Source organism: Lichenostomus cassidix, chromosome W (assembly GCF_008360975.1).
Source record: "Lichenostomus cassidix isolate B80296 chromosome W, HeHo_3.0, whole genome shotgun sequence".
NCBI classification, from domain to species: Eukaryota; Metazoa; Chordata; class Aves; order Passeriformes; family Meliphagidae; genus Lichenostomus; species Lichenostomus cassidix.
In genome coordinates, this window is record NC_139510.1 from 9,573,306 (window position 1) to 9,591,952 (window position 18,647).

Consider the following 18,647-nt stretch of genomic DNA (forward strand, 5'->3'; position numbering starts at 1 on the left):
CAAGACCGCGGCGTCTTCTGTGACTGCAGAAATCCTTGCTACCTTGCCTAGCTAGCCGGGAGAGAGCCAGCGCCTGCCCCTGCTGCCCTGCTTTTTTGCTGCTCCAAGCTGCTTTGCTGCCCTGCATGCTTTTCAGCCCGCCCTCCATTACCAGCTGCCTGAAGCTGACCTGACCCTGCGCCACAGCGCCACCTGCAGCCGCTCGGCAGTCATCGCACCTGCCCTGCCCGGCCGGGAGCTCAACAGCGCCCCTGCTGCTTGCGACCATGATTACACCATACGGGAAAAGGCTCGGCAGCTCACAAGTCATCTGCTATTGGTTTCTGGTTCTAGTTGTGGTTGCTATTATTGTTATTGCTTGTTTATAGATACTAGTAAAGAACTGATATTCCTTTTTCCCATACCTTTGCTGGAAAGCCCTTGATTTTCAAAATTAAATAATTTGGAGGGAGGGGAAAAATCACATTCTCTGTCCCAAGGGAGGGTTCAACCTCTCTTGGCAGACACCTGTCTTTCAAACCAAGACATCCAGGAAGGTTCCTGCCTTCCTTGGCAGACACCTGTCTTTTTAACCAGGACACTTACATTGTGGCTCCCAACACTGCACACAGTACTTGAAGTAAGGCCACACCAGTGCAGAGTAGAGTGAGACAATCACCTCCCTGGACTCCTGGTGATGCTGTGCCTGATGCTCCTCAGAATATGGTCTGCTCTTTTGGCTACCAGGGCACTGCTGACTCACATTTAATTTTCCATTCTCCAGGACCCCCAGGTCCATTTCCATGGCACTCTTCTCCAACTTCTCGTTCCCCAGTCTGTCTGTAAATCCAGGGCTGTCCTGCCCCAGGTACAGAATCTGGCACTTGACTTTGTTAAACTCCATATGGTTGGTGATTGCCCAGCCCTCTAATTTTTCTAGGTCACTCTGCAGGGCCTTTGTGCCTTAGAGGGGGTCAATAGGTCCTCCCAGTTTAGTGTCCCCAGCAAACTTACTTAGGATTCCTTCCAGTTCTGCATCCAAGGTGTTCATGTAGATGTTTAAGAGAACTGTCCTTAAAATGGCACCCTGTGGAACCCCACCAATGACCGGTTGCTAGCCTGATATTACCCCATTCACTATAACTCTTTGTGCCCGACCTGTGAGCCAGTTGTTCACCCATTGCATGATGTGTTTATTCAGTTGCGTGCTGGATATTTTGCCCAGAAGGATCTGTGAGAGACAATATCACTAGCTTTACTGAAATCCAAAAAGATGAGATCAACTGGTTTCCCTTGATCAACTAGGTGGGTTACCTGGTTGTAAAAGGAAATTAAGTTTGATAAGAAAGACTTTCCCTTCATGAACCCATGCTGGTTGATTTACACGACACCAGGACTGATGGCGATAGATCGAGTACATCTGTCTCAAAGGGAGAAAAGGATCTTTTCACAGGAGTTATTAGGGCTCTTTGAATGAGCTTTAAACTAGATCTGAAGAGGGAAAGGGATAAAACCAGGGTTGCTATAGATAAGTTGGGGGGCAGGGCATGCCAGTGTTTGAGGGGCAGTATGCTAGCGAGGTCCTCTGGTCTGCTATCTCAGTGGGGGTATGGGATGGAGATCCACACGACAGCAAAGACGCAAGAGGTAATGATGTGTTAGAAACCATGGAAGTGCCTGAGAATAGTCACATAGGAATTAGGGCTTCCCCCCCCCAAAAAAAAAGGTGGAAGGATCAGTAACCCAACTGAAGTGCATTTATAGAAATGCACACAGCATGGGCAACAAACAGGAGGAGCTAGAAGCCATTGTGCAGCTGGAAGACTATGATATAGCTGCCATCACAGAAACATGGTGGGATGACTTGGACAACTGGAATGCTTCAATGGATGGCTAAAAACTCTTTAGACGGGACAAGTAAGGGAGGAGGGGCATTGAGGTAACCCTGTATGTCACGGGATGTTTTGATTGTCTAGAGATGGTATGAAAGAGTTGTGTCTATGGGAAAGAATCAGAGGAGAGGCCAACAAGGCAGATATCATGATGGGAGTCTGTTATAACCCTACTCAATCAAGATGAAGAGGCAGATTAAATATTCTATATGCAGCTGGGAGAAGTCTTGTGATTGCTGGCCCTTATTTTCACGGGGGACTTTAACATACCACATAACTGCTGGAAATACAATACAGTGGAGAGGAAACAGTCTAGGAGGTTCCATGAGTGTGTGGAAGAGAACTTCCTGACACAGCTGGTGAGTGAGCCAACTAGGAAAGGCACCCCACTGGACTTATTGTTTGTGAACAGAGAAGGACTTGTGGATGATATGATGATTGGAGGCTCTCTTGGGCATAGTGATCATTACATGATGGAGTTTTCAATTCTCAAAGTAAGGAGGGGGGTTAGCATAACACCAGTTTGCTGATGATACCAAACTGGCAGGAGTGGCTGATACCCCAGAAGACTGTGATGCCATTCAGTGGGACTTGGACAGGCTGGAGAGTTGGGTGGAGAGAAACCTAATGAAGTTCAACAAAGGCAAGTATAGGGTCCTGCACCTGGGGAGGAATAACCCCATGCACTAGTAGAGCTTAGAGGTTAACGGTATCATTGGGGAACAATGGCACACTATCTCCTTGTGATGGTCTGCAGAAAATCTGTTTATTAGCAAGAGAACAAGGCTTCTTATACCTTCCATTTGGGTGGGGTAGGCACAGATTGGCTGTGCGCTTGTCAATCATGCACCTTCCAATCCAATCACCATGCAGTGTCCACGTGTCTCGCTGACCAATCCCTACCTCACGCAGGAGACATCCTTTCATGAGCAAGAGTGTACAGAAACGAACAAGATCTTAACAGTAAGGCTTTTATCTATCTCCCATATCTCCCCTTTCTCTGTTTATTCAAGGAAAACACAAACCGTACCCCAAAGCCGAGGTTATTTAGAAAAATCTGAACAAATAACAAAGCAACAACCTTTGATAAACACCAACATGATCAATATCAATTCGCACACACCGCAATGGAACCTATTTCACATGGTAACCTGTGGAGACACAAGCATAACCTCTTTCCCATGTTTCATGTGGGCCCCCTGACTCCCCCTTCTTTTGTTTTTAAGCTGGGCTATAATCAGTTTTAATAGTGTTTGAGAGACCTAAAATGGCAAAGCAGGTTAGCTAGTGCCAAATGACATCATGGGCCTTCTCTCCGGTGTGTGTGGTCTCCCACATCTCCCCCTTCTTTGTTTATTATGGTAAAGAAAAAGAGTCTCCCAGATCTATAACTACTAGAGGCTAATTAAGGGGAATCATTGCAGGTGATGGAAGTCTAGGATACAGAATCTTAAAACATCCCTTTCCTAAAATGTACATGGTATGGCAGCAAAAAATGGTGCAATCAGGGCAGTTTTACTTATGCAGCCCACCACTGCAGTTTTGCTGTTTTTGCTGGATTCATCCTTTGACGAGGGTCATGCTGCAGTGGTGTTTTGTATATAAGTAATTTCCTAGAAAAGTCTGTAAGTGCAGTTTGAAAGTTAGTATCTTCTGACAACAGTCAAGACAAATTGCAACATGTAGGTCCATGTAGTAACATATTAATGCTACAGATGTTGCGCAGCTCGGCTGCCGTGCTCAGTGCACAGCCCAGAGCCACCACAGTGTGCCCTGATGACATCATGGCCAGAGCAGTCTCTTCTGTTTCCTGCGCCGCAGGCATTTTGCACTGTAGCCAGAGTGACGCTCAGCAGCCCAATGTCTCCCTTTTCCGCATCGGGGACAATCCTTAGAAGGTCGTTTTGTGTCCCCTCCCCCTTGCCACAGACAATCTCTCTGAAAGTGACCACATGAACCACATTTAAAGCAACAACCCTCTTCCCCCCCGCCCCCCAGAACCCAGAGGTGCGTGGCTAAAGCCGCAGTCAGAGAACTGGTGTTGTAAGTGGCAGAGCCCACATTTTGACATGCCCTGACCATGTCTGCGATATCACAAGTATGCGGATTGCGAACAGTGATCAATGCTTTCCTACACTTGTCATTTGCATTTGCAAAAGCAAGCTGCCACAACAAAATAGTCTGGGCTTCATCGTTATCAACTTGCCTGGAAATCGCAGCTTGCAATTTATCGAGAAACTCCACAAATGATTCTGCTGAACGCTGCAAAATCTTAGCAAAAGACATGTTAGAATCAATGCCTTTCCCCGGGAGCTGGAGCAGAGCCTGCAGAGCTAGGAGTGTGATGATGTCATACACATCACGTGGGTAGTCTGTCTGCGCTGTGGAGGTTGCATGCTGACCTTCCCCTGTCAGCTAAGTTACAACAACAGGCCGATTTCTGCCCTGCAAAGCATCTGCATGAGCTGTACACAGTTCCTGGTAATCAGTAAGCCAAAGCGTGAACTGCGTCATGGATAAAATAATTTTTATTATGCTTTTCCAATCCATAGGGGTAAGAACATAGGTAGTACTTATGGACTCCAAGTAACCTGAAATGTGATAGGAAGTTAAACCGCTTTCCTTTACCAATGCCTTCAGTTCTTTAATAACTTTATCATCTAAGTCTTTGTGATAAGGGTGCCGATTCAGTGCGTAAATAACAGGACAGGATGTAACAACTTCTAAGTCACCTTCTTTCATTGTTTCTTCTTTACACTTTATCTAACACTGCATGGCCACATTATCTTGGCAGCGCGGTGCTGCACCAATATCGCTCCATGGGAAACACAGCTCTGTATCTCAGCAGTGCCATGTGGTGCTGGCCACGCTGCTGCCATTGTGCAGGCCACTGCCACACTGTGTCCCACTGTCATTGTTCTGCAGGGGGTACAAATCTGTCTCTCGTTCAGCATCTGAGAGTCCCTGGTAAGTGTGGGGGGGGGCGGATTGCTTCCACAAAATAGCAGGTCACGCAGTTTTCAAATTGAAAATGGCGCTTGTTCGCACGCTTTTTGGTTTCGGTGAGCTTTTCTTTAGGAGCCGCCATCACTATTGCCCATGTAGAGAGATGGCTACAAGCCTGGAATTTGCTATTTCTGGTGATATCAAAGAGTCTCTGTTCCATCGCCTTCCAGGTTTTAACATGCATGGACACCCAGTACTGCATGGCACAAAATTTAGCATCGGAGATGTCTTTATGCTGCCGATGCGGGAGCCCTCTCATAGCTAGGCTCCGCCTTTGCTCCAGGGTTATTTTTCCTCCCATTCTTCCCTGCTGCTCACCTGAGAGGTGTGGGGTCTCATCTTTGGTTCCTTTCCAGGACCTTCGTTTAAATCCTTAGTCTAGCACGGCGAATGCTACCAGTGCAGTCTACTTCTTTCCACTGCCTTTCATAAGCCCCTGTTCAGGTGCCATATGTAGCATTGGGGAACAATGGCACACTATCTCCTTGTGATGGTCTGCAGAAAATCTGTTTATTAGCAAGAGAACAAGCTTTCTTATACCCTCCATTTGGGTGGGGTAGGTATGGATTGGCTGCGCGCTTGTCAATCATGCGCCTTCCCATCCAATCACCGTGCAGTGTTCACGCTTCTCCCTGACCAATCCCTGCCTCACTCAGGAGGCATCCTTTCATGAGCAAGAGTGTACAGAAACTAAGAAGATCTTAACAGTAAGGCTTTTATCTACCTCCCACAGTTAACTTGCTGGAAAGCAGCTCTGCAGAGAAGGACCTGGGGATCTTGGTGGGCAAGTTAACCATGAGCCAGCAATGTGCCCTTTTGGCTAAGAAGGCCAATGGTATCTTGGGATGCATTAGAAAGACTATGGCCAGCAAGTCGAGAGAAGTTATCCTCCTCCTCTACTCAGCCATTGTGAGGCCACATCTGCAGTGCTGTGTCCAGTTCTGGACTCCCCAGTTGAAGAAAGACAAGGAGCTATGGGAAAGGGTCCAGTGGAGGGCTACAAAGATGATTAGGGGACTGGAGCACCTCTCCTATGAGGAAAGGCTGAGAGAGCTGGGCCTGTTTAGCCCAGAGAAGAGAAGACTTAGAAGACATATATCAATGTATATAAGTATCTGAAGGGAGGGTGTCAAGAAGATGAAGACAAACTCTTTTCAGTGATGCTCAGAGACAAGATAACAGGCAACAGGCACAAACTGAAACACAGTAACGTACATCTGAATATGAGGGAAAGCTTCTTTACTTTGAGGGTGACAGAGCACTGGAACAGGTTTTCAAGAGAGGTTGTGGAGTTTCCTTCTCTGGAGATATTCAAAACCCTCCTAGATGCCATACTGTGGGCCCTGCTTTAGGGGAACTTGCTTTAGCAGAGGGGTTGGACTAGATGATCTCCCTTCCAACCCCAACCATTCTGTGATTCTGTGATTCTGTGATTCTGTGATTCTGTGATTCTGTGATTCTGTGATTCTGTGAACTGCTACTATGGACATGCAGAGGGCAAACTTCAGCCTGTTTAGGAGCCTGGTGGGCAGAGTCCCTTGGGAGGCAGTCCTGAAGGGCAAAGAAGTTCAGGAAGGTTGGACATTTTTCAAGAAGGAGATCTTAAAAGCTCAGAAGTCATACCTATGTGTCAAAAGTTGAGCCATTGAAGAAGAGCTTGGCTGAACAGAGAGCTTTGGCTTCTCTTTGATTGAAGAGGTAGACAACTCAGGAAGAGTACAGCATAAGGTTATGCAGAGAGAAAGCCAAAGCCCAGCTAGAATTTAATCTGGGTACTGCCATAAAAAGCAATAAAAAATGTTTCTATAAATACATTAACAGCAAAAGGAGGGCTAAGGAGAATCTCCATTCTTTATTGGATGTGAAGGGAACATTGTGACAAAGGATGAGGAAAAGGGTGAGGTACTTAATGCCTTCTTTCCCTCAATCTTGAATGATAAGAACAGCTGTTCTCTGGGTGCCCAGCTCCCTAAGCTGGAAGACAGGGACGGGGAGCAGAATGAAGCCCCCATAATCAAAAGGGAAATGGTCAGTGATCTGCTACCAGCTAGACCCACACAAGTCAATGGGGCAGGATGGGATCCACCCAAGGGTACTGAGGGAGCTGGCAGAAGTGCTCACTAAGCCACCTTCAATCATTTATCAGCAGTCCTGGCTAACCTGGGAGGTCCCAGGTGACTGGAGGTTAGCAAATATGATGCTTATCTACAAGAAGGGTTGGAAGGAGGATCCAGGTAACTATGAGCCTGTCAGTAGGCCCCTGCCACAGCTGGGCAGAAGAGAGAAAAAAACTTTAATGAAGCCGTCATGAGTTGAGATAAGGACAGGGAAGAAACACTCCAAAAGCAAAACAGGCTCAACTTAAAGTTACAAAGTGAATTTATTACTAACAGAGACAGAGGAGGATAATGAGAAGTAAAATAAACCCTTAAAGACACCCTTTCTTCCCCCAACCCCTCCCTCCTTCCCATTGACAGCACAGGGAACAGGGCATGGGGGGTTTGGTCATTTCATCACTGAGATCTTCTTCCATTGCTCAGTGAGAGAACTCCTTCCCCTGCTGCCCCATGGGGTCCCTCCCATGGGAGGCAGTTGTCTGTGAACTTCTCCGACGTGGTTCCAAATTTCACGAGCAGCAGTCCTCCCAAAACTGCTGCAGCGTGGGTCACTCGTCCATGGGGTGCAGTCCTACAAGGACAAGCTGCTCCATCTTGGAAGTAAGGGCCCCTTCTCTCCACTGGGCCTTCCACTGGAACACAGCCTCCTCCAGGCATCCACCCATTTCAGTGTGGGCACCTCCCCCACGGTCTGCGAGTGGATCTCTGCATCCCCTGTGGACCCCACAGGCTGCTGGGGGACAGCCTGCTTCACCATGGTCTTCACCATGGCCTGCAGAGGAAATTTGGCTCCAGTACCTGGAGCACCTTCTCCCCCTCCTTCTTCACTGACCTTGGTGTCTCCATGTTGTTTGTCTCACATGTTCTCATCTCCTCCTCTTCTCCTGTTAGAAAAAACTGTATGCATCTTTGTTTTGATTTTCTTCTTAAATATGTTATCACAGAGGCGTTACTAACATGTCTAATTGGCCCAGGCTTGGTCAGCAGCATGTCCATCTTCAGAGCCATCGGGGATTGGCTCTGCTGGACATGGTGGAAGCTTCCAGCAGCTTCTCACAGGAGCCATCTCTGTGCCCCCCCCTTCCCCCCCAGTACCAAAAACCAGTCCAAGCTAAACCAACACAGCAGGTCCTGTTTGACTTACCTGATCTCCTATGACAAGGTGACCCACTTAATGGATGAAGGAAAGGCTGTGGATGTTGTCTACCTAGACTTTAGTAAAGCCTTTAACACCATTTCCACAGCATTCTCCTGGAGAAACTGGCTGCTCATGGTTTGCTTGGATGAGTGTACTCTTTACTAGGAAACAAAGTGAGCCCAGGTAGCGGTGGTGAATGGAGTTACACCCAGTTGGCAGCCAGTCACTAGTGGTGTTCCCCAGGGCTCAGTATTTGGGCCAGGCCTGTTTAATGTCTTTATAAGTGATCTGGACAAGGGGATCAAGTGCACCCTCAGTAGGTTTGCAGATGACACCAAGTTGGGTGGAAGAGTTGATCTGCTTGAGGGTAGGAAGGCTCTGCAGAGGGATCTGGACAGTCTGGATAGATGGGCCAAGGCCAATTGTATGAAGCTCAACAAGGCCAAATGCTGGGTCCTGCGCTTGGGTCATGACAACCCCATGCAGCACTACAGGTTGTAATGATCTGTTCTTGCTTGTTTGTTTTACAAGGGTAAATTCCATTTTAGTTGTTTGTGATGGAAGGTTCTTCAAAATAATTGCTTTCTCTGGATTCACATTACTTACCTATGATTCTTTGCAATTTTTGCTAGATTCCTGATGTAGTACAAGTAGTTGAGTAGTGTCTGGGTCCCAAGTACTTTTGACCCTTGGATTGATGATGGAGTTTTAAGTGAACACTGCTAACTAAAAAAATCTGTAAGCCATGATGTTCTCTACTATTAATCTTTGATTTCAACTACTGCTTTTACTCATGTTAAGACACATCCCTGGAGTGTTGCCCTGAGTAGGCATTCAGAAATCTCTGAATAAGCCAATCGGCTTATTTACAGGAAAGAAAATCTATCTGAAGTACTTTTTCTTCAAAAATATAAGTCTCTGGGTTAACATTTAATTGCTCTGCAAGGACAAGTTGAAGAGATTCTTTAACTGCTTGTAGGGATGTGGTCCCCCTTTCCTTTTTCTGGCTGGCCTTTGCATGGTGGTTTCTGCTGCCTATTTTCTCTAAGAACTAACCTTAGTGTGTCGGAGGGGCAGCTTTTCTGAATTTGAGATGCTTTTGAGTATCTCTAATGGTGCCTTAGAGGGCTTAACATCTTGAGAGGCCCCTCCTGGCCTTGTCCTAAAAGGACTGACTGAAGAGTGATGCTCCAGTGAGAAGATTTTTTTTTTGTTTGTTTTGGTAAAGGATGGGGATTGCAGGTATTTGCCTTCTTTAACACCTTCAGAGTAAAAAAAAAAATTCCTTATGTTATGGGAAAGCTTTTTTTCTATGTCATGATATAACTGTTCAAAGCCCTTGTAACAGCTTACTTCATACATGTGTTTTTGCTGCAGATCCATCAGGACGCAGTCCCCATCTCATACACAGTGACAACAGTGGCGCCACATGGAATTCCACTTTGTACAGCCTAGCACATACCACCCTGCAGCACACAGCAGGTCCCAGGTTGTTCTGTGGTATTCAGTGGACAGCACCTTCCTATCTGTAGTGTGCCTACTCCAGTAAGTATGGTTCCCCTAGTTATATCAACTGGGCGTAAATTTAGGAGGTGGAATACCTGGAGTTTCATTGCCCATCCAGCCTTCCCTGATGTAAAATAAAAACTATTATGTTGGGTAAGATGAAATAGGAAAGCTTTATAGATATTATTACCTTGCAAAAGATGCTGAGGATATGGAAAATATGAGCGAGATTGAAATGAAGACAAGGTTCGAGTTGTAGAGTAACTAAAAAACAATGGTATGGCCACGGAAGGTAATCCCCCTTCTTGATAGAACAATGCCCTCTGCCCAGGCAAGTCCAAAGGTCAGAGCAGACCCTACCTGCCTGGTGGAGATCCCAAAAAGCAGTTTTTTAAGGTTTGAAACATGACCCCGTATGGTAAGGTGATGATTCCTATAGATTGTATGTAAATGCTGTAGAGTTTATAGCTTGTCTTAGATTGGTTAAAGGGAATTAGAATATTCAACAGAGAAGATGATTTATTGCATTGTAAACAGCAAATCGCTCTCTTTTACTCTCTTTTACTCTCTTTTTACTCTCTTTTTACTCTCTTTTTACTCTCTTCTTTCTGCTCTCTCTCCCTCTCTCTCTCTCTTTTCTCTGGCCTGCTTTGGGCTGCGTCTTGCAGCCTAGCAGGCCTCTCACGCTCACGCTCTTTTGCAATAAACCCTCACGTTCTAAAACCCATCTTTAGAGATCTCTTGTCCCTATTTTTATCCCCATAACTAAACCCCACGGAGTCCTTCCTTACACAATTATTTCCTGGGGTAAATATTAACGGTATATATAATATGGTATGTATATGTATATATATATGGTGCAAGCTTTAGAGCTAGTAAACCTATTGTGCTTCCTTGCTCCTTTCATAGAATTATACCATCTTCTCATGTATTTTTGACAAAAAAAAAATAAAAAGCTGGTTTCTCATCTGGTCTCTTACCCTATCCATTAGCAGCTATTCTACATACATTCAGATGCTTACAGGAAAAGACTTTCAAAGTTCAAGTGCTATTAGGAATCTCACCTAGAGCTTTTACCTGGAAATGGTCATATAAAATGGTACAGCTCCAGCTAACAGCTCTTTATGAAAGACAGGCAAGAAAGCAGAGAGGATTACTCCTTACATGAAGGAGTAGCTCAAGCATATAATGGGCTTCTATTGAGTAGGTGACAGGCTGTCTGAGAGCTTGTGGATCAGGAACAGAGAAGAGACTAGTAAGGGGTGACATCATGATGTGAGCTTCTTACAGACCATCTGATCAGTATGAAGAAGGGGACAATACCTTCTTTAAACAACCTGAGGAAGTCTTCAGATTATAGACCCTGGTTTTTATGGGGGACTTGAAACTTCCTGACATCTGCTGGAAGGTTAAAAATGGGACGGAAACATTCCAGGAGGCTTCTGAAGGGTGTTGTGGGGGGTGAACAATGATGAAAACTACTTAATAGAGGTGGTGTGCTACCAAAAATTGGTAAAAATAAAAACTCCTTAACACCAATGCAGCGTTAAGAAGCAGGCATTCTTTATTTGGCCAGATGCACAAGGGAATATCTCCTCCGAAATATCGTGCATGATGAGAACAGAAAAAGCTCCTGTTTATATACTATATTTCACATTCATATTTATTGATTTTCCTGGAATAAACATACATATGATAATTATTTCCCCCAAATCATTAACATATTTTCCCTCCCCTTTCCTCATGTGTTCTTCTGTCCTGGGGGTCTCTTTGGTGGTCCTTGATGGTCGATGACCCCAAAGTCATATCTGATCACTTGGTGAACTGGTAAAAGTTGGCCCAACTGGGCTGGATGTTTTCCAGTCCTTCTTCCTACAGAATAATCATTGTGTGGTTCCATAGGCCAGTGTTTTTTGAAGAATAAGCACTGTATTATCCCACAAGGTGGAAATGATTCTTCATCTGGCAACATTCCCCCCCTTTGAAGCTTGTGAAGCTTGTCTTCCCTTCAAGCCTTCATAAGCCTCACTTTGCTTTTTTACTAACATCATATAAGTTCCTCACATTGCATTAGCAATCATGGTTTTTATGCAGCTTAAAGCAAGTATCATAATCACAGTTATTACTGTGAACACAATTATACTTTGCAAAAGTGAGGCCAACCAACCACTCAGAAAAAATCCAAATCCTGTAGAAATTTTATTCAACCAGTTACTTTCTAATCCTTCCCTTAATTCTCTGATAGATGCAGCAACCGATTTTATCCTTTCTATCTGATGATCCAATTCAGCAGTCAGATTTGGAATGTACACACAAGTATTGTTGTTTAAATTCAAGTAACCACATACTCCATGCCCATGTAACACCAATAGGTCTAAAGCCAATCTGTTTTGTAAGGTCATTTTGATTGTGGTGTGCAACTGTTCATTTATTTCATTAAACCCCAATTGAGTTGCATTCTTTAAAGTTTCCATTTATAGAGTCAAATTGTGTATGGCTGGTCTGTTCCTAAAGGTAGATATTGGAGGAGTGAAGATGGATTCTTAAATCCATCCCACTATAGCTCCCATACTGGGATGTTTCCAAGTTTCATCACATTTTCATCACAAACTTTTCCCCATATTTGGCTTCCCAATCGTGACTCCTTCCACAAGGGACATAACCTTAATACTCCCAGTGTCTGTTGTACTCTTGATTCTCCTAAGAGCAAATGTTTGGTCCAAATTCCATTACTTCCTGTCCATACTGTGGGTCCTAATGATTTTACCGTGTCCTGCTGACAGTCTATATCTCTCCAAGTCTCACTGTTTGTTAGGTGAGACCAGGTGTCATTAACAAAGGTAGAATAATTTTTACAAACACATCCCAACCTTAAAGCCTGGGCCACAGCCATGAGCTGCTGTACCTCAGGATTCCTACTAGTACAAGTGTATACTTGAGTGCAATTCCACTTTTCCTTTAGCCTTGACCTTATTAAATCAGGATATTTTATACCTACCTGTAAGGGGTCCTCTGGGTGTTCTGGACTCTCTTCCCAATCTAGATACCATTGAACTGGCTGGATATATTCCCATTGCCCTGTCTGAGGGCTGTTCCATATTTCTGGTATTTCACATCCCCAAGGGGTATTAGTACAATCTGTTTGCCAATAGGTATTTCCTGAGGTTATTTACAGATAAGGTTTTGAAATATTACAATTCTCGACAGTATTGTTCTTATGTGTTCTTCATAAGGAATATTCCCCTTCTATCCCTGTCCAATTGGCATGGGTGCTATTTCCTTCCCACCTGTTCCCATATTTTTGTCAAATTGCTGACTAAGACTCCCCATGGAACTGGATGTTCTGCAGAGGTTGGTATTGGAAAGCAAGCTGTTACAGAACTCTAAGCAAAAAAAAAAAAAAAAAAGTAATACAAATTCACCCCACAAGAAATTAAATCGAAAACTTCACAGTGTTAGTTAGTCTTGTTACCTTCATATTTTTATGTGTAAAAGATTATCTGACAGTTGACAATGATATGTGATCACTGGTTTTACCCATGTGTGGTGAACACAGGGCTTGATTCCTTCTACCTTAAGTGCAGTGTAGGTTACCGGGAGGACTTGAGATAGTCCCTTCTACTTCTCCTGGATTGGTCCAAAATTCCAGGCTCTGATGCACACTGTATCTCCTGGTTAGAAAGGATGTACAGGCAAGTCTAGACCAAACTATCTGTTGATAATGATGTACCTTTTAAGACTTAAAAGAGTTAGTCCCAGTGCTATTAAATATTAATTTCAGCAAAACTTTTGAGACTTCCCTTGCCTTGTTGGTGTGACATGAGAAAGCTTCTGGCCATCCAGAAAAAGTATCTACCAATACCAAAATGTACCAATCCCCATTCTGCTTGGGCAATTCAGCAAAATCTATTTGCCAATAATCACCTGGTGAATTTCCGTTTTACTAGCCCTGGAGGCGGCTTTCTTCCTTTCTTGGGATTATTTTGCAAACAAATCACATATTATTCAACAACTGATCTATTAATTTCTGTCATTTTTGTGCTTACTATATGTCGCTGTTGAGCAGCTAGCAGAGTAATGAATGCACCAGTTCTCAGTGGCAAGAAGGAATGACCTTTATTGTTTTGATTTCATCACATATATAGAGTTCTCAAAAGTCACCCAGATTGGTCAGTCAGAGGCCTTCCCCCAGGCCTGATTGGCCAGGCCTGCACTGTCCAAGTTCTGGGACACTGTTCCAACAACATCCAAACTTTATCTTTATTTATAAAACACAAGAAAATTTCTCATGGGAAAAACCTGTGCTAGCCACAACTATATTCTTTTGTAAATTAATCACCATATTGTCTATTTCCTAATGTGTTTCCTGATATTTTAGTTCTGTTATCTTATACATTCATTTTGGAGGTACAACTACCTTCCCACATGAGGTTACCAATCACCTGCTGGGATTTTCTTACCTTCTAATGATGCAGCTAACTGCCTGTCCTGATTACTATAATTCGGTTTTTGTTCCAGGACATTCAACTTTCTGCTAGGTATTAGTGCAAGGATACCTTTCTCAGCAATCTCTTTAGCTATTTTGTCAGCTAATTGATTCCCTGTATTAACTGATGGGCTTTACATGGGTATCACAGCCACTTCTTTCGGCATTTTCACACTGTAGTAGTTGACTAATTTCTTCTTTGTACTTAATAGAAGACGTCTGTGCTGATAACAATCCTCTTTTGTTCCTTATGGCTCCATGTACATGTATTATTCCAAAAACATATTTTAAATCAGTCCATATGTGTACCCTGTTTCTTTCAGCCATTTCTAGCACTCGGTATAAAGTCATTAATTCTGCTTTTTGTGCCTATGTGTTAATAGGTAAAGCCTGGGCTTCTATTGCCTGGGTTGAGGTTCCCACTGCATACCCAGCTGCCTGTCTTCCATTTCATACCATGCTGCTTCCACTGGTGTATAGGTTCAGTTCCGGGTCCCAGATGGGATGGCTCTTGTGATCCGGTCTGCCAGAACACACTTGTTCAATAGTTACCAGGCAGTCATGGTGCAAAGGTCTTTGGGCTTCTTCTGAAGCCTGGAGAAACATGGCTGGGTTCAAAATAGTAGTTACCTTAAGTTCAACATTGTCCTGCTCCAGTAGGGCAACTTAGTATTTCAACATCCTGCTGGTGAAATCCAAAGTCCTCCTTTTTGTTCCAAACCACCTATTACCATGTGGGGTACGTATATTTTAATCTTTTGTCACAATATCAGCTTTTGTGCTTCCTGGGTTAAAAGGTCTGCAGCTACCACCACTCTCAAATATCCGGGCCATCCCATCCTTTACTTGCATTGTCCAATTGTTTGGAAAAGTACCTTACAAGCTGCTTCCATGACCCCAAATGCTATGACAATATCCCTAGTGCCAGTTGCATCCTTTCATGCACAAATATCTCCAATGGTTTGTTAAAGTGTGGGAGTTGCAGTGCAGGAGTTGGCATTAAGGCTCTTTTTAGGGCTTTAAAGGCCCTCTGACTCTCCGGAGTCCATACCAAGTATTTTTTGGTGGAAGGTCATACAAGGGTTTCGTCAGTACCCCATAATTGGCAATCCATAACTGACACCATCCAGCCATACCTAAGAAGGCTTGTAGTCTTTGGCTCCGGAGTCTGGCAAATGGCTTCTTTTCAGCTGCTTCCCAAGCCTCTTTTTCCCTGTGAATCTCAAAATCAAGATATATTACTGCTTCTTTGGCTATTTGTGCCTTTTCTTTGGCACCCTGTGTCCAGATTGTCCTAAGAAATTTACCAAACTTAGAGTAGCATCGAGGCACTCCCTTTCAGTCTTGGTTGCTGGCAGAACCTACATCTACACATTGTAGTAAAGATCTGTCCATATTTTCTTTTTCCAGCTTTCCAATTTCTTTTGCCAACTGATTGCTATATAAAGTAGGGCTATTTTGAAGCCCTAGAGTAGCACAGTCCATGTTAGCTGCACCTTCTGCCCAGTGTTTGGATTCTCCCACTCAAAAGCAAACAATTTCCAACTATCTGGGTCAAGAAGTATTACAGAAAAATGCATCCTTAAGACTGAGCACTGTGAACCATTTGTATTTCCCTTTCAGTGCTGTCAAGAGTGTGTATGGATTAACTACTACTGGATGAATATCAGGTACTATTTTATTAATGGCCCGTATATCTTGTACTAATATATATTCCCCATTTTGCTTTTTAACTGGTAAACATTGCTGTATTATCTTCTGATCCACACTCTTTCAATAACCCATATGAAAAACAATTTTTATGAGCTAATCCAACTTTTTCCTTGCCTCCCACTTAACAGGATATTGCTTTTGCCTTACCGGTCTGGCTTCAGGTTTGAGAGTAATCCTCACCATGATAGTGAGTTATATGTTAGTCAGCCAGGAGTTGTGTGATTTTTTTTTAAATTTTGAAATGAACTATGTTTAATTAGTTAAGAAATGTTTGGCTGTGATTTTAGCTGGTTTTAATTTAGATCTGCACTGGCTGAGTGTCAGTTGAAAACCCCGACAAATTACCTCACTGCACCTGCAGAAAGGAACTCCATGGACCCATACCCCTTTAGAGAACTTAATTGTTGAAGAAAAAAATTCAATAAAGAATGGTTTAATGGTTATCATATAACTCAAGATGAATTAGATGTCATAGAACAAGAAAGATATCTTGAAAAATTAAGAAGTCAAAGGCCTATACACCCCAGAAAACTTGATTAATACATTGCAGGTGCAGTAAGGGAGACACTTCATAGGCTAGTACACCCCAGAAAACTTAATCAATAGTAACTGTCTAGCCGGGACAGTAAATTTAATAAAGCACTGTTTAGCTGGATAAAACTTGGGTTATCCATGAAACAAAGATAAATTAAATGTTCTGGTAGTAATTAAAAGAAACAAAACACCTATACCATGATGCAATAAATTGGTCAGAGTTTTGGAAGTGTCTATTAAAAGAATCTTAGATGTTATAGTGTCTATAAATGCCTGAAAATAGTTGTTTCTTTGAACATGTCTATGGCAAATAAATTCCCCATATGTTCCAAATTTTGACTCAAAATTGTTATTAGGAATGTTCGTCTAACAGCTTTTCGCTGTTAGATTTCAAACTTTTTGTTTTGACTGGTTTGGCCACCTTTGATTTTCCAGGCATCTCAGTGGCCCAAACCAGTGGGGTTACAGCATTCTCTACCTCCTCTGGGATTTCTTCCACCTAATTTGATTCCTGTAACATAAAAAACTTTGCCTCAACAGCTTTTGATTAGAGTAGTTGAATTTGTATTTCCCCATCCTGGAAAGTCATTTGACCATCCAATTTTCCCAATAAATCTCTCCCCAAAAAGGAGACTGGGAATTCAGGCATATACAAAAATTGATGTGTTCCCCACTGTTTTCTTAATTTAAACAGTAATGATTGTAAAAAGGGCCTGTTCTCTTTCCTCCCTGTCACACCCACAACACTTACAGGTTCCAAGCTAAATTTTCCTTTGCAGGTATTCAATACCAAATAAGTTGCTTGTGTATTAATTTAAAAAAATAAAAAAACAACCCTTTTCATTTCCCTGCAATATGTAACCTTGGGCTCAGATGAGGATGATTCCCCTGGTCCCCTTCAGGGGGATTCTTCACTTTACTAAAGGTTATGAGCTTGATGGTTTGAAGAGCCAGGTTTAAGTTTCCTGTCTGATTTCCCCCAGCCTGGGGATACTCCCTTTTCCAATGTCCCCTTTCTCTACAAATTGCCAAAGTATACTTCAGACACTAATTATTACAGTACTCAACCAATTGTTTCCAAGTGAGGGAGTCTTCCCCCAATTTTCCCTAATGCGTTCATATGAAACCTAGGGGGTATTTTCAGAATCCCTCCCCTTCACTAGATGATCCATTCCTCATTTAAAACATGAAGTATTAAAAAAAAAAAAAATCCATTTAAGAGCTCCTAGAAGGGACTCTAACCCTTCCCTGCTCACACCTTAGGTACCTTTAAACCAAGCCCTGCGAGGCTTTCCTTCACCTTATGGGCAGGTTAGCACCATTTGTTGTGGGTTACCCAAAATGTTATTGTATTCCATAGTGTGAGAAACGAAGCTCACTATTGTAAAATTTTAAACATTTATTAACAAAAAGACAATAGGGGACAAAATGAAAAACTCGTTCCACAAAGTAGAGGGAACAGCGCTGGGTGCTTAGCCACTGATGCGGGGAAGCCAGAGGCACCCCTCCTGGTTAGGGGATACAGTTTTTATAACCCCCTAACCTCGCCTCCTTAAGGTGCTCCGATTGGCTTGTTGTCATCAGTCCTCAATGGCTCATCGTTTCTAGGGTCTTCTGATAGGTTAGCTGCTTGCCCAGCTCTCCCCTGATGCTAATTAACACCCACTTCTTCCCCCCTTTCTTAAACATAACATTTAACAATTAGCCATAACAAATCAATAGAGGTTTAACAATTAGCCACAACAAAGCTATAGAGGTAACCATAACATTTAACAATTTGCCATAACAAATTAGCAGAGGTAACCATAACATATACACAACCATTAACAAATAGCCATAACAAATAGCTCATAATCCTTTATGAAAGCCAACTCCATGACATCATTTATAACAATAGCTATCTGTGCCCAAAATTGTTTCTGTCTCTTCAAAGCCCTGCATCAAGAAAAGGCAAGTGCTTTTTAAACTATCTCTCCCAGGCAGCTCACCTCCTTTTGCCCATGGCAGTGTTTGCTGAAGGCAGAGGCTCTGCTTTGGAGGTGGTTGCTTTAGATGTGTTTCTGGGCTTGCAACTGTAGCAACTCAGAAAAACGGCATTTTGCAATTAGAAACTGTTTTTGGAGTGAACTTTGCAAACTATCTGCAGTGAAGCTTGAGCCAGTCTTGGGGGGAAACATCATTCTACATCAGCACAGACAGACTGTTTTTTCCCCCCCAACACACCTGCAGCATGGAGGACATCTGCACCAACACCAGCAGAGTCCAGCAGGTGGCAT

General features: G+C 43.3%; 1 pseudogene; it reads left to right on the forward strand.

Moving 5' to 3' along the window:
* Positions 1-18,647, forward strand: part of LOC146425466 (E3 ubiquitin-protein ligase RNF38-like) — a 130,834-nt pseudogene that overhangs the window by 35,624 nt on the left and 76,563 nt on the right.